We start from the raw sequence: 16,663 nt of genomic DNA on the forward strand, positions 1-16,663 counted from the left end.
ATATTCTGTGAGTTTGAGGTTCTAGCATCTCTTGAAACACAAGATGGTACCTGATAGTGTTTTTTTTGTTTGTTTGGTTTTTTTTTTGGTGGTGGTAAACCATGGTTTGGCTCTTCTGTTTTGAAAAGAAGGAGGCAAAAATAAACAAACCATGCAGGTGATGTTACATGTTCAAGTGCTAGCTGTGTATCTTTCAAAATAAGAACCTTCCTAGCCAGTTTTACAGACTTATCTCTATTTCTTCTTGGAGGTCAAATTAAAAAACTAATAAAAAATGACACACAGCTTACTTTCTTGGATGGTGGTAGCGTTACTAAAATCAGGCAAATCTTCTTTCAGCTGTTGTTTCAGGATTCTTCAGATCCATATATTCTGTCTTCATGGGAATTTATATGTATTCTAATGCCTTTGGTAGACCTGTGTCATCATTGGTATATAGACTTTCCATCTTCAGAATGAAAGTCGAAATTCTCTCTGTAATCACTTACAATTAAAGCTTTCCCTCTTCCCTTTCCACCCCAATAAATGCTGGGATTATAGAGGGCAATATGGGACCAACTGAAGTAGAATCTACTAGTAAGCACCTGATCCCAAATCCTGAAATCAGAAGGCAGTGCATGGCATCCTATGGATTGCATATCAAAGATTTTATGGAGCTCTGGCTATTTCCAGAGATCACTAATTGCCCAAGTTCTTACTTTATTCAGCCTTATTGACTGAACAAGTTCCTCGAATGCCCAAGCATGGCAATTTGTTTCCCAGAGACTGGTACAGGCTTTATTGTAGTGCTTGAGGCTTTCTGGAACAATGCTGGATGTTTTACGGTGGAATGGTTTCAGACATGGCTGATCAGGAAAGCCAAACTGAACCTTATTTTAATCAATGGATACAAATGTGTTTAAACTAGCATTGAACGTTTGTGTTTTTAGCTTTGATTCGTTCTTTTTTGTTTGTTCCCAAGGGTTGAGCTCTGCACTTCAGATACCCTTCACACCCAATGGGAGAATTTGTGTATCTTAGTTGAGATCTAGGATATTGAAGGGGTCCCTTTCACTCGCAGCAGTAAACTAAGGGGTTTCCAGCTCCTCAGATCACTTGCTCTGGGGCTCTCTGTGTGTAGGGTATTTGGGGGAGTGGCGTGAATAGTTCTGTATGTTTTCCAGCTAGCATCAAAATGGTTCCAATCTGGCTGTTTCTGCCAGCTAAAAGCAGGAGCTGTCACTGCAGCATACTGTTTAGTTCCTAGTAGAGGCTGTTGGCAGTAGCTTGTGCATCTCAGAAGGCGAATTTCAATTGAGATGCAGAGACTGCAGCTTGCTTGCTGTCATGGTGGAATTGGCAGCTAACGTGGACTGGCAACAGAGGGGGGATTGTAGCTGACAGATAGGAAGCATCAAGCAGTAATACTACAGTACTGTGCGCTTGTAGGACACGGCAATGTTGCTGGAATTCCTGTGTCTGGAGAGGCGCCGTCCTGGCGTTATGCAAAGAGTTTGGCCCTGTCCTCTGCTGCCAGGATGCGTAGGTGATGGAGGGGGCAGTAGCAGCCCACTCCAGGGCTGGACTGGCTTCTGAAAGAGCTTAGGCACTAACTCAGTTCGGTGTGTTTATTAATTGAGCTGTTATGCTTCTGTCTTGTTGCTTCCTTATGTTCCTCCACTTATGTGAATATATCTGTTCTTTGTCCTACCTCTAATAACTTTCAATCCATTTTCATTATATTTTGTACCACAGTGTGCTGCTCTTTGCTAAGCGACAGATAAAACTTCCTTTGTCTTTTCCACTCATACTTTCATATCTGTCCATTGCAGAACAAATGCTCTTGTGAAAATATTTTGTAAAGCAACTAACAGGATTAGTATTTGAAAAGTGTGCAAGGATGAAAGCTGTCTGTAGTGGAGGTCTGTAGAAACGCCAGTCACTGCAAACTCACTGCAGTCTCAGTAGCAGCAAAACATTAATTATTTTGCTAGTTCTCTGCTCTTTTAACAAGCTGAATTATCTTGCTACAGTCTGATAGGCACCAAAGTCAATAGCAAAAAGGGATAAGGACAAAACCTCCTATTGTGATGGTTGTTTAGGGTGCAGCTTTGCACTTGCTTGCGAAGTAATCATGCTTTGCTGCTGCTCCTTATACATGTAGTACTTTATTACAACCAAATGGTAATGCCCTCTGTGGGTGAGCTATAATGCACATATGTATCTGGCTTCAGGGGCATGCACATTGAATCTGGATCTAGTATTAAGCATGTCTAGCACACAGTAATATACTGAATATGTTCTTTTATTTTAATAATATTTTTAAGATATTAATGAAGTGGAAACTATAAGCATAAAAGATACTTAAAACTTACCAAGAATTCATAAATATCATGTCTTGAAATAATCCCATTGGATGACACATGCTCAGTTACCTCGGCTGCAATGGTTGCATAAAACTTTAGGAATATGAGGAGAAAGCAATCAGACCAATCAAGGTGTGCAACCTGTGATAGTCGGTTGTAAAGCAAGATGCTTCTACTCCTGAATCAGTTCCTTATTCTGGATGGCGAGAAACACAGCCTGTTCTTATTCAAAGCAGTCTGTCTTGTTACAAAAAACACATGAAGTAACTTGATAGCTATGCAGGGATTTACTCTGTAAGGTGCTGAGTTTTTGAGTAACTGCTCATGTGAATGAGCTTGACTCCTACCCAAAGTCAGTGGGAGTTCAGGGTATTCATACTACTTCAAATAACCCTTGTTATTCTCCAAGATGCCTTGATAAAAGGAGCTTGTAAAACAATGATTTGTTTTCTGTCTGTTCTGTGGGTATAAATCGTACCACATGCATGAAAAGGAAATGGGGAACAGTTATCTCTTTTTAAAAATGGCTAGAAACAAGCAACAATGTCAAAGGCAAGGACACATGAATCTTATTTGTTTTAAATCTCTATTCATGCCAAGTGTGTGTGGTTTTGCTAGCTTGAGAAATAAATCAACTAACTAGTCTTAACTGATAGCATTCTTCCCTGCATTGGTTCAGAGGAAACTTTGATATACTTTAGGTACAAACTCACTTCTAAATTTACTGAGTTTTAACTATAGCTGCGTATTTTTCTGGATTTAATAATTTCAGTGGTTTATGAAGAAGGAATGGTTTTCTGCTCATTTACATGGATATATCAAGAGTATAAGCACAGCACTCTATGCAATAGTGAAGGAATCTGAAATTCTCCATCAAGCTTCTAGTTTCTCTAGGCTACAATACAGTTACATTACGTACGTTAAAAATGGAGGCTTTTAAGTTTAGCTCACAAATAAAAATTAATAGTAAGTGGTACTTCAGATATTTTGATGAAAAGCTCTGCATGTTTTATGCTGCCCTCACTTAGTTCTTAATATATCAAAGATGTTTATGTTGGAAATGCACAACTGTCAGTGAGAAGCTGGAGCAATGGGCAGACAGGGAAGAAGAAAAAGCACAGGAACTGAGTGTACTCAAGTCAGCAATGTAACAGCAAATAGTGCATGACAAGCTGTCTTTTAAGACTTCAGGCTTAATCAGTCAAGATCTCAGTCATTTGCTTCACTTGGAGTATTGCTCTGGTACCTTGCAGACTCAAGAAAACAGAACTAGAGGATAGGACAAGTCAAGGTTCAGGGATCTTCCTTCACTGGAAAAAGCCATCGCCTTTTCTTTAAAGGGAAACAACAAAGTCATGATGCAGAAGTCTAGTATGTTCAATAAGGCTTTGAGTTTGTTCCTTCAAATTGCAATATCCCTTTTGAATTTTTCAGAATTCTCTATTTAAGGAAAACCTGTTGTGGTGGTTTTACCGTACTGGGCAGCTAAACCCCACAACCGCTCTCTCACTCCCCCTCCTTTAGATGAGGAGGGGGAGAAGTAAAGCAAAGAACAACTCACGGGTTGAGATAAGGATAATTTAATTAAAGGGAAAATAATTATAATAATAAAATAAAGACTACCGAACTAACAATTTAACTAAGGGGAAATAAAAAGGGAAAGGGGAAAGGGAGGGGAAAAAAGGAAAATAAAAAGAAGGGAGGAAAACAAACAAACAAAATAAATGAAGGCTATATGGAAGTGCAGAGGAAAGAAATTACTCTCTACTTCCCACAAATGAGCGATGATTGACCACGTCCTTGAAGCAAGGCCTCAACGCACGCAGCCGGTGTTCGAGAGGAGGACCGACGTCTTCCAAACGAGAGCCCACCCCTCCTCTCTTCTTCCTGTTTTCCCCTTTTATTGCTGAGTGTGACATCACATGGTATGGAATATCCCTTTGATTGGTTTAGGCCAGCTGCCCTAGTGATGTTTCTCTCCTCAACTTTTGCCCACCCCCTAGGAGGGTTAGAGAAAGGCCTAATACTGTGCCACTGCTGCTCAGCAGCAGACACAACACTGGTGTGATAACACTGCTGTTCCAGCTACAAGTACAGCGTACGGCACTGTATGGGCTGCTGCTGGGAAAGTTAACATTCCAGCCAGACCCAATACACCTGTGTGCAAGTTGATTTCAACCCTGCCTTTTCTCTGTAATTGCCCATTCTTGAGTGAGTTTTAGTGTTAATTATAATTGCATAGGACAAAGGAATCCCTTACAGCTTCTAGATGTCAGTGAAAGTCATCTTTGTGCCTAGGTAAACAGCGATCTGGTTTCTGTGTCAAGGGCAGGGAGATGCTAAGCACTGTGGCTTCTGAGTCCAGCCGCTGCTTACTTCACACTTGTGCTGCACAAGAGAAGGAGCTGGGAGGGGCACAATAGGACTGATTATTTTGGTGGCTGTGCCAGTTCATGTGAGTTTTGATTGTTTGTAGGTAGAACTGTAACCTAAGTAGTGTAGACTCCAAGTATAGAACATTGAGTAAAAAACAACCAGACTGGGAGGCAAACTCAGTACTTCTCTGGAAGTTGTGCCTGGTACACATTGTAGGAACCGAACTGGCAAAGAATGGTGGGGGTGGGTGGAGGGGAATTCTGTTTGAAGGGGAAACATTAAAGGGCTGAGTCCCTCCCGATGTGAGCATTTCTCATTTTGCATTCTTAGCATGCAGTTAGCTAATGGCTTTTTTTTGCCATCTTCATAAGATTAAACCAGTAGCTTCTTTATTTAACGCTACCCAAGTCCATAGGCCAGTGGGAAGGGAATAACACTTATTTAATTCTTTCTCAGCCAAAGTAATATGCTAAAAAGTCAGAGAGCTTTAGCATGAGCTGTACATGGTGATATTGGATTGGATTGCTAGTGAAGTGTGGGACGTGCATCCTGCACAGCTAGTGACCCGATGCATTTGGATATGCTAAGTAATGTCTTTGCCTTTCCCTCCCCAATGCTACTTGTGCTGAGAATATAACCAGCTGAGAGAGGTTATACCTTGAGGAACACTAACAAAAGTATTGTAGGTATTTACAAACACTTGCACAACCATATAAGGTATGAGTGTATAACTGTTTATTAAAATTTGAAAATTAAGCTACTAGGTAAGAGTTCAGAAGTAATCAGCTATACCCAGAAAATTAAAACAACTGTTTGCAGAGAACATTTACTTTGTGCTCTTGCTTGTTAGCAATTTGTTTTTCACTTGTTTCATTTTTAAATCCCTTACTTAAATTACAGATTCTTTTGTTTATAAATGTTATTTACTGCACAAGGCATTTCATTGTAAAACTTCGTCCTACCCGTGCTTTATGCACCCAGAGGCATAGCTTGCTCTTTGTCTCCCTCTTTCGGCACTATCTCATGACTGAATTGGTACAGTAGGATGCTTCTAGGCATGGACGATCTCATTGAAAAGACAGTTTTAAAATATCTTAGTAAATTCAATGCAAATAATAATTTAAGAAGATCCAAATTATAAGTTTCTGTAATTTGAATACAGAACAATGTATTTCTGAATCTTTCTGAAATTTGGATGTAAACACACCCCAGATTTCAAGTTGCTGCAGTATGGAGCAAAACCATTTATGGGACACGGCAGCACCAGTTCATCTTCATGCTGCCAGTTAACCACTGTGCACAAAGCAAATGCAATACCCAAATAGCCGAAAAAAAAACTGTTATGTATTTGAGTGGCAAGATGTGTGTTTTCAGTTTACTTTTTGTTGGCAGGTTGTCTTTACTCAGTTTTGATGTTGATTAGTGCAAGCTGAGAAGTAAACAGTGATATTAAGATGTATGTTAAGCTCTATAAGAAGAGTTGTATTAAATGTGTAAGTTCTCCAAAAAATGGGAAAAGTCATTTTCCATTGGGAAACAGCTACCTTTAATTTGTGAGGAACTAGATTTTCTCCCTACTTCAAATCCATGTCACAGTTGTTGCGGGTAAGCATACTACTCACGTTTCCTTTTGCTGTAAAGTCAGTATGCCACTCTGCTGTGTTATTAGTGTGGAGTGTCTTCTCCATCCCAATCCTTTCTTTAACTTTTTTCCTGAAAATCTGCTGTTTCCTTGGTATGCTTGGAATGGCTTTCCTGAGAAGAGTGTTTTTCTTCATTTCTTTTGAAGTAGTAGGGAAATAGAGTACTTGTTATTTTGAAACTGTGCCTAAGATCTGAGTAACTTCCAAATAAATCTGTCTTCTGGACTTCTTAATATTTATTCTGAATGTGCAGCATAAAATACTGTATGTGATTTTTCAAACATAATTAAGCAGTCCTGTTATGCAGAATGGATGAGATTGAAAAAACAAGTGTATACATTGCTGATGTCCAGTATTTATGTTTAACTACTTTCTGTTAGTAATAATCTGGAAAAATATTGCATCTAATAGGTTATTTCTGGTAAGAAATAGAAGCATTCCCTTGCTGTCTTGCTTATTTACAGGAAGTCACAGTTACCTCCTCCTGCTTCATTTCTGTGTTTTGGAAAATGTATTTAATCCACCAGTTTCATGTCAAGTCTCTTCCTTAACTGACTCCTCACCCTTGATATTCTTCTAAAACTATACCACAGTGTCTGTCTCTGGGGACCGCTTTGTCCAGTCCTCTCACTGAGTGCGTTTTTCTCTCATAGTTGCAGCCATTGTACGGCTGAAGGCATCTGTGCACCATTGTTCTGTATTCAAATATATCTGTGCATGCATAATTTATGCTATGTAGCAGCTTTTCTGGGCTCATTGTTTCAGCTGGGGGTTTCTGTTCCATCAAAAGGACATGCAATTACTCATCTGCCTGAGGAGGATGAATGGTTTTCTGTGCCAGCTTCAGTGAAATTTTTGGCTAGCTGCTTGCAGAAACATTTTGTTGTAATCATGTCACCAGGTATCCCCAGACTAGTCACTAGAGGTCAACATTATCATCTCCTAGTAGAGCATTAACTCACAATTAAAAGGCAGTGTCTGGTAGCAGTTCGTGCTTCTATATGTTAGATGTTCATGACAGGATGTTACTGATTCTGCCACTGCTCGAGGTTAAGAGAAGGCGTAAAGACAGGAGACAGTCATTTCTTACAGTGTGGGCTTTTTAAGGATAGCAGGAGCAAGGAGGGGTGGGGGGGAGCTGAAGGCTGTTGCTTATTTGAGCCTGAGGTTGCTTTTGGTGAGTGTTTTGGAACAGTGACAAAGGCAACAGGGCAGAGCAGTGAAGAAAACTCTTTTTCTGAGGCCGTTGCTGTGTGTCAGATTTGTGGGGTCTCCCAGCTAACACATGTAGCCAGGGATCCCGTTCAGCACAATGCAGCATCATAAGAACTCCTGGGGATCCCAAAAGCAGAAGTGTTCATTGCATTCCTTCTTTAAGGTGTTTTTTTTCTAGCTTGGAAAAGCATGCAGGCTCTTTCTGAAGTCTCTGACTAACTGCTCCATAACTGGACGAAGTTAAGAAAATTGAAATCAGGGAGGAAGAGCCCAGAACTGCATCATTTAACAAGCAGCGGAAGGAAAGAAGCCTAGCCTACAGATCAGTGTCCCTGAAGATTTCCTCATAGTTAGAGTATTTAAAAGTGACCTCCCTCTTCCAGATTTTCTGCTGTGTTCTGATCTTGCAGGCTTTTTCTTGGCTGGAGGACTTGCAGGATCTTTGTCCCCTACATATCCAGTTGCATATTTTCATGCAACTCAAAGGAAATCAGTTTGAGATTTCTATTCTGTTGTTGCATTTGTTTGAAATCAACTAGTACACTCAGTATTTATTAAGGGGATGACACAAATCACATTATTTTGATGCTTTTTTTTGTTACCTCATTTTCTATGAGAATATGATATAAATAGTCTTCATCTTAAGAAATCTGCAGAAACTGTCTGTTATGAATGCAGTATTCTCTGAGCTAAATCATCCACTCCACATCTAATGAATTGTGGGAGAGGTAGAAGAATGCAACATTTTTCAGAGAACATGGATTAGAGTTTCAGGTGTGCATCTCTGTATACAAAATCTGTTTTTGACTTATAACTTTCCCTGGTAGGTCTAAGAAGAACACTGAGGGAGAAGAAGGGAGGACTGACCTGCCTAAAAAGGCAAAGAATGAGGTTGCCTGAGTGGCCCTGAGTGTAATTTTCAAGGACTTACCTAGGCAGGGTTTTTGTTGCTGTTCCTTTTATTGTAAAGTTGCTCATAATTTACTGTGTTCCTGTTACACCACATAAAAGTGTGGTGTTCCTGACAAATTTATGGAACTTAAGCTGGCATTTCTTACACTGGAAGGAAAAGAACAAAAACAGTACTTTACAAACACTTTTTTGTTATAGTTGTTTTTTTCCTAACTGTAGTCAAGAGACTTGCCAGGAGTGGGAATGCAAACTGCCCTCCGTTCTAACCGGGGTGCTGTGCCCTGCTTTCTCATTCTTAGCTAATGCACCTCTGTTGCTTCTGGGCCACAAGCTGTGCCTTGGGCTGTGCCAGGCAGTGCTTCCAGCTCATCTGGACTAGCTCAGGATCTTTGCGTGGTGGTGCCTTGAATGGGGGGAGTTGCACAGGCATGAGGAGACTGAAGTCTGTGCCAGAGAGATGCTGTGGATGTGATGGCAAAGCAGAGGTGCTGGTGGGAGAAATGTTCGGTTCCTATTTTCTGGTGCATCACCTTTGGTAGACTGACACCTGTGTTTCTTCTGAATGCAGGTCTGGGGGAGGGCTGTTTAGCTGTCATATGGCGTTGTTGCAGGGCTAAGCTGAAATTCCCTGCATAGTTTGAGCTGGCACAAACTGATGGCACAGCAGAGGGAGGTAGCCCTGCTGCCCTCTTTCCACTCCCTCCTATATCTGCAACTATTTCTGCAGCTGTGTAGGCTGTGTGTGTGTGCATGGATAAGCTAAATAGGCCTGAGGCAGAAGCCAAAGCACTCACATCTGCTATATCCATGCTGCAAGTTGTAATGTTGTCCACAGCACAACTCTGGCCCAGTTAACATCCTTTCCAGCTGCATGCAAGCATGGCTCTGGTTGGCACAGGCCAGCTGGCAGTTTGATTTTAGTCCTGGTGGTGGCAATAAGGGAGTTTAACTGTGTGGGCACAGGCTGTTCTTGGCAATACGTAGATATGAAAAGTAACTGTAGTATCATGTCACTGTTTGCTATTTAAACATCAATAAGCTTTCTGTAACTGGTTGCATATCCTTGGACTCCTGTAAGTGGGTTTTCATATTCCTGTTTCTCTCTGTGCGGAACCAAAAAGTAACAACAGAAAAACAGGCATCTTTGTATATGGTGAAAAGACCATCAGAAATTGTAGTATGCAAGCACTGTGCAGTAAGCATGAAGTCACCTGGAATTGATACTTCACAATCACAGAATCATCTAGGTTGGAAGAGACCTCCAAGATCACCTAGTCCAACCTCTGACCTAATACTAACAAGTCCTCCACTAAACCATATCACTAAGACTTGATTCCTTATTAGAAGTTGCAATCTTTACTCACCAGTAGTCAGCTTCAGATCCTGAGCTGCACTTGATAAAGCTGAGAAGCAAATATTTCCGGGGTTGAAAACGTACTAGATTTGCGCACCTCTGAGACTGACCTTATTTGAAAGTAAGACTCCCTCCAGCTTGTTGGAGCAGAGGTTTATTGAAGGAAGAGAGCAGAAGGCTTGAACTGGGAGGTTTGTATTCGTTATATCCAGAGGCCACACTTCAGCTCATGCTGTGTGGTACTTTGACAGTGCTCTGCTTCGCCGCCGCTTCAGAGTAGTTTCGAGTCAGCATGAATCAAGGCAGCAGAACAGATTTCTTCATGAACCTGAATGGACATGTCTCCTCTTGCTTTTGCACCCCCAGATGCACTATTCTTCTTTCCTTTCAGAACTGCAGAGTTCACCTGTTTATATAGCATTATTGCCTCTGTCCTCTATATCTAACAACCACCAGTTACTCCTTTATTGTTGCTGGATGGAAACATTTATGTAGAGCTCTTAACAGTGAGTTCAAGCTAAAAATGGATTTGATTTCATAAGATGAAGTCACGGACAGCTAACATCTTATGCTGAGATCATTTTGTACTGGTTTATTTCATGGTTTGCTTTTGACATAAAGGCTTCCTGTTACTCTGGTAAAATATGCTTTCTTCATTCTTCTTTTCACAAACTAAAATAGCCTTGTAGTGCAGAGACCATCGGCGTTACCTTTGTTCCCTGGTTCTGCTTGTATTCTACACAATCTCCGGGAAACAGTCCTATTCCTGGAAATCCATCACATTCCACACAGTTGTGTGGCCTCGCTGATGGTGTTCTTCAACTGCTTAAAATGATTCAGTGGAGCTTCCATTTGTGTTTGGGATTCCTGGAAGGTTTGTCATATACAGTGCTCTAAAAATGCCATACAGCAGTTAAAGCCAGACATAGAGACTGAACCGTGCATTTTTCTTAAATTGTTACTAGCCAATCTAAAGGGGAAGTTGTCTACTGCGTAGTCTGCTGGGTATTAAAGGTCTCCAGTACAAACACATCTGTAGCCTTTTGCTGAGCAAAGAGTCATCTTACTGTATACAGCCCAATCAGCAGCTAGCTTGGATTCATCTCCTTATGTTTGCGGTATAAGAAGCAATCCTCTCTCATCTCAGCTGCACGCAGGCTTGTTTCAATAAGCATACATGTGTGTACCCACATACACACAGCCTGAACTCTAAATACTTCAGTGTGATAGTTGTTCATACAGATACAAACTTCTGGCAGTGTAACCTGGACTGTTTGGACAGCTCTGCAAATTGCATCCACCAGGAACGCTAACAGCTGTGAGAAGGGAAGAATGAAGCCTTTGGACTGCACGCTTTCAACTGTGTGAATGGCTCGTAGCCAGAGCCCAGAGGGCTGAAAAGCACTTCTAGAAGTAAAGACAGACTTGAACGTGCAGTTGCTGAAGTAGCTGAATCAGGTGTAGTTCCAGTGGCGAGCCAACCTTTAACAACCTGGAGAAAGTGAAAATTAAAAAGAAGCTGCGTGCCTTGTGTATGGTAACTGAATGGTTGGACTGACTGTTCGCGTTGTCCACAGGTTGCTGTAATTGATGCCCACTCATGTCGGAAGGCCATTACAAGTTCCCTAATGCTGCTCACTTTCCTGTGCAGTCACCCTCTTCAGAGACTGCCCACTGGGGCTTTTTCACCAAAGAAGTCCTGAAGCAATGATGTATCCTGTCATTTGGGTTGGTTCTCTCCTGAAGAAGCGTGAAATAGGCAGAGCTGAAATTGTGAACTTAAGTTCTGTTTTTTTCCTAGGAGTTGGATTCAAATTGATTTGTTGTAAAGTACAAGGCTCAAAACTGCAATTGAAAAACAACAGAGGGAATAACACCTCTTTACCGTGTGCGCTGAAATAAGGGCAAGTCTGAACATTAAGAGTTGGAGTGGGGTCAGATGCATTCCATGTAAGCAACTGTCAGTGATGAACAAGCCCGAAGCCCAGGACAGGATGTATGCTGGCTTCCTCTGTTGAAGTAGTGTTGGCCTGGACCTGTGTCATGTGTAGGCAGCAAAGCATGCATCTGTTCATTCGGTGCGAGGGCCTCGTCTAATGACACAGGGAAACGTTGGGACCTGTCTTCTGCTGTTACACTACTGATTTGAAGAATCACTGGCATCCAGCTAGCGTGATGGCGAGGTTTTCATTCTGTTGTGCCTCCTTTGGCAGCAGGACGGCCTGAGAGCTGTGCTTCCACACTGTGCCAGAACATAATTTTAGTGCCTAGTATCTTAGTGGCATTATAAATCCAAGATGTGATTGCTTTTATCTGACCTGACACTTCTGCATCCCATGCAGAATCCCATGGCTCTTAGAGCTCCTGAGCTCACAGAGAAACCACCAAAAAACACTTCATGTTTTGTTCTTTATTAGCTATGTCTGTATCAGCTAATCACCTTTGCAGGTAAATTGACTAGCTCATCCCCAGTCTACCAAGCCTTCTCCCCTGTCAGGCACCAAATTTCAAGGAATCATTTAGTCATGTGTTTTTTTTCTCAGTGTTGATCTGTTCCAGCGATTAACACAAAGCATTGTTTATTTGAAGTTTAGGCAGCCAAGATTGCTGCTATATTTTAGTACTTTCTAATTCTGAGAGTCTGTTCTAATCCTGACCCTTTCCTGGCTAATAAGTATACCATATGTCTGATTACTCAGGTTCCCATGCAAAATAGGAAATTAAAAATTCCACATGATCAATAAACATTTCTTTTTGTTTATTTTGAAGTGTCTTTTAAAATACCACAAACGTTTAGGGACCTGTTTCTCAAATGTTCACTCCCTCAGTTAGATGCGTAAGATGATATTTTCATTAAGCGCACGCTGTTTGTTTTTAATTTGATTTATTGACACAGATTTGCTAGCAGTAAAAGATCTGCAAATAACTGTTGAAAGAGACTGGACAAAAAGATGAGTAGTTTGGCAGTGGAATTTCATGGCGGGGGGAGGACATAGGGGAAAAAAAATCCAAGCTGAGGTCTAATGACAAGAAAAAAATGGGTTCTTCTTTGAGAGATCCAAGCACAAAGCACGATGCAGAGTATACCATAACTGCCAGTCTGTTACCTCTTTCCATGATGTAAACCAGGGGAGTGTGCCATGGAGCCAGTGATTCAGTCCCATACAGCATCACAACCAGGATACCAGTCAGGGTATGTCACCGTTCTGACAAACAGACACTCCCCTTTAAGTCAAGCTGTTTTGTACTAATATATATTCTATGCATTAATTTGGTTACAAGCAGGCTGGCAGTGTGAGCATCGTGGTTTGGCTTCTGTGAGGGATAGGAGGCTGTTGAGGAAACCAAGTATAAGAGAGAAGTGATCACCTGAGTTAAGCTATCTGATGTATGAATGAGGGTAAGAGAAGGTGCCCATAGAGGAAAAGGAAAAAAGCCAGTATGTATGTGAGACCACCTAGAGCAGTTTAGCAGGGAGTGTCAGAGGGGGCAGGATCTCAGGCAGCCAAAGGTGTCACGGCTGCCCCAGCTACCCCTCGTCCTAAAATCCTCCCCCAGAAGACGTCCTTGCTCCTGCTTGCTTATTCGGTCATGCCAATAAAGATGCACTGGTAGTAATAAAACCAGCCACTGTTTGGATAGCAGTGTTTAGTAATTATAAAGTGCTGCTTCTGAGCTCTGATTGCTGAGCTCCATCCCTCCTGCCTTGTGTGAGCTACCCCCCTCACTGCGTCACCTCTAAAATTAGATGATAACGTGCTGCATCCTGTGAAGCACGTGGCTTGGTGGCTTAGAGCTGCAGTAGGTGTACTGAGCGTAGCTGCACGGCTCCCCACTTAAGAAGTTTGCAGATGGATCACTGAAGAAAACTTAACGATCAGAAGCCTAACAGAGGTAAAGCGCCTTTCAAATCCAGGAGCTCCAGTTCAGCCAAAGGTCAGAAAACGGGAGTTAGTCCTATTTCTTTTGGCATGTCTTCTGCTCTCTGTTTTCTGAACAATACAAGGTACATGCTGTCAATACAGCACTTCACAGAGAACTAGTTAGGCTGAATTCTTCCCTGCTATAATTGTACTGCTTTCGTTGTAATTGTAGCAGTGCTGAATGTGGCTCCACTGTACTTAGGAACACCAAAAGCGTCCATGAGATTAAAAATCCTTTGTGTTTTCCTTCTGATTAAAGTGGCTGTTAATATGTGAAATAAAAAACAAAAATGTTGCAGGCTTAAAAATGGTAGCATACTACTCAACTTGCTCTGAAGCTTTGCTTCTCCTACCTGGATTCAATCCATAGCATCCACATGATCTATTTTAAAAGTCTGTATTTCCAGGACATTGCTGTTGTTTAAGCATATGGTGGTGTAAAAATCAAAATCGTGTTTCAAAAACACTGCTGTGGAGGGAGAGGGGTTAAAATGTAAATCTGGAGAACAAAGTAGAGGAAAAGATAAACTGACAAACTTCAAGTAGCTGAGAAGCACTTGAGCTGTCAGAGCATGCAGCTTGGACGCAAGTTAAATCACAAGTAATTTTTCAGTACTTTGTCTGAAAGCAATTTAGCATTCTGTGTTAGCAGATTATGCTGTTTTCAACAGTTGTTGGAAAGAGATGACTGATGGAAAGCATTTTCATTGTGGGTCTGTTTCCAAGTATAGTCAAAGCTCTTGCACTCTGGCCTCTGTTCTCTTGCCCCAGTTTCTCTCCTGATGCTGAGGGGAGATGGGATCTGCCAAGCTCTGAGCGTCCCCATCCCTTGTCCCCAATTTCAGGGCTGCTCTTGGGAGCCAAGAGGCTTGGGGATTTTGAGGGGGAATAGGAACTGTGGGGCAGTATCCTGGCAGATGCTGTGCTGGCGCTGTGCATCTTGACTCTGGATCACGAGAAGGGGTCAGCCCATGGGTAGATGCATGGGGTGAGCGCTGACGGTGCTGGCTGTCCCTGCAGCCAGCTGGTCAGCTGTGGGTTTAACTCGGTGCAAACCAGTGCTGCACCGTTTTTTTTGCAGTGTAAATGCTGCGAGGCAGCACACAGTAGCAGCAATAACACTTCCGGAATTTGTAAAATATGAATGATAGAATAGGCCAATTGACAAAAAAGGCAAATACACAAAGTCTGCAGCAATGGCATTTCTTAGGTGGCCTGTCCCACATTCCTTCGGAGTCAATGGAAACCAAAGAGGCTATCTGAAATCAAAGCAAGCAAAAACTTGCCGTCACACAAGTGGTTGAATCCAGTTTCATTGTGGTAGAAATGATGCTTTCAGTAAAATAAAGACACTGAAAGGACTTCAGGCTTCAACTGCCTGGATGACCTTAAAACAATGGGGGAACTTTCCAAATAAAGTACACATTTTTTTGCAGGTAGCAAAGGAGTGTTTAATTTCAGATGTGAATTTTGGGCCTTCTCCCACCAAGAGCTCACGCAGCAGAAGTGCACTAAGCCTCCAACCCACTGGCTGTAATTATCCGTGGACTGTCTTTTCTGTTGCAGTATCAGTGACCTTGCCTGTGATTATTCTTCTTGGGGAAGTTTAGCTCAACCCTCAGAGTACATCAGCAACTCTGAACAAAAATAGCCCAAAAGTCCACAACAGGAAACGTTAACAATGGCAGGATTACTGGCCACCATGTCACTGTGAAATAAATGAGCAACCGAGAGGGACTTCAGGGAAAAGCAGCAACGTGATTAGGTAACGGGAGGGACTGGCTTATGAGAAAAGATTAAATGAGCTAAGTGATGACGAAAGGGTGAACAGAACAACTGCAGATGGCTGAAAGAAGAAACCATCCAGGACAGGGAGGGATTCTCCTAAGCTGCTGCCAGGAGTTAAGAGTAATGGAAAGAAACCAATAAAAAGAAAACGAATGCAGCAGTCACGGTAACGGTTTCTTTAGCTCAAAAAAAGAAACCCAGTGCATTTGTCCGTATGGAAATCTTGCTCATTTGTTTTAATCTTCTGCCATATCCCCCGGTGCCTGGGGACAAGCATTAAAATTATATAATGGTGAATTACTGCGGAAATCTTTTAGGCAGGTGGCTCCACAGGGCCAGAAGTGGGTTGTGCCAGCTTCAGCCCCTTGGTTCTTGAGGTTCCTCAGAAAACACAGCCCAACCGGGGGCTTCTGCCAAGGGAAGCGGCTCTGCGCAGCAAAGCACTTAACTAAACGCATCGGTCGGGTGATGAGCTGAACTTCCACTGCTACACATCACATCAGCGGCTCCCAGATGAGGAACCTGCGCCTGCCCTCAGCAGCCCCTGGAGCAGATGGCTCAGAAGGACGCGAAGCCAGAGCTCCCCGCAGCAGTCCCTCGGTCCACATCCTGATCCAGTTAGTGTTTGTGCAGTAAGACAGCTGGGATGCCTCATGGCCTATTTGTTTCCATTAACTCCCCCCAGGGGGGTTATATATTTTGAGTTTCTCCGTGTTTACATATTTGCGTGTCCCTGAGGGCATACACACACTATCCCTAAGGCTCGGGGCAAGTCATCGGAGGAAAAGGAAGCACCTCCCTCTGATGCTGAGCCCGGCCCGGCTCTACAGAGCCCTGACTCTGCCCTGGCAGCGCCGGGCACCCGTCCCTCGCAGCAGCAGCCTGCAGTGCGCGCCTCGGGAGGCGCCGGCTGCAAGTTTGTGTTTCCAATTGTCACCCTCCGAGGCGCTCGGCCGCCGGCAGCGCGCTGCCAGCCCGCTCTCCCCGCAGCCTTTCCAGGCCGCCCCGCCGGAGGCCGAGGCCTCGCCCGGCTCCCCCCGCCGCCACCCGCTCCGCGGCCGGACCCCTCCCGGCCGCCCCGCCGCGGGCCGCCCCCAGGGAGGCGCC

Source organism: Anas acuta, chromosome 8, assembly GCF_963932015.1.
Source record: "Anas acuta chromosome 8, bAnaAcu1.1, whole genome shotgun sequence".
Lineage (NCBI taxonomy): Eukaryota > Metazoa > Chordata > Aves > Anseriformes > Anatidae > Anas > Anas acuta.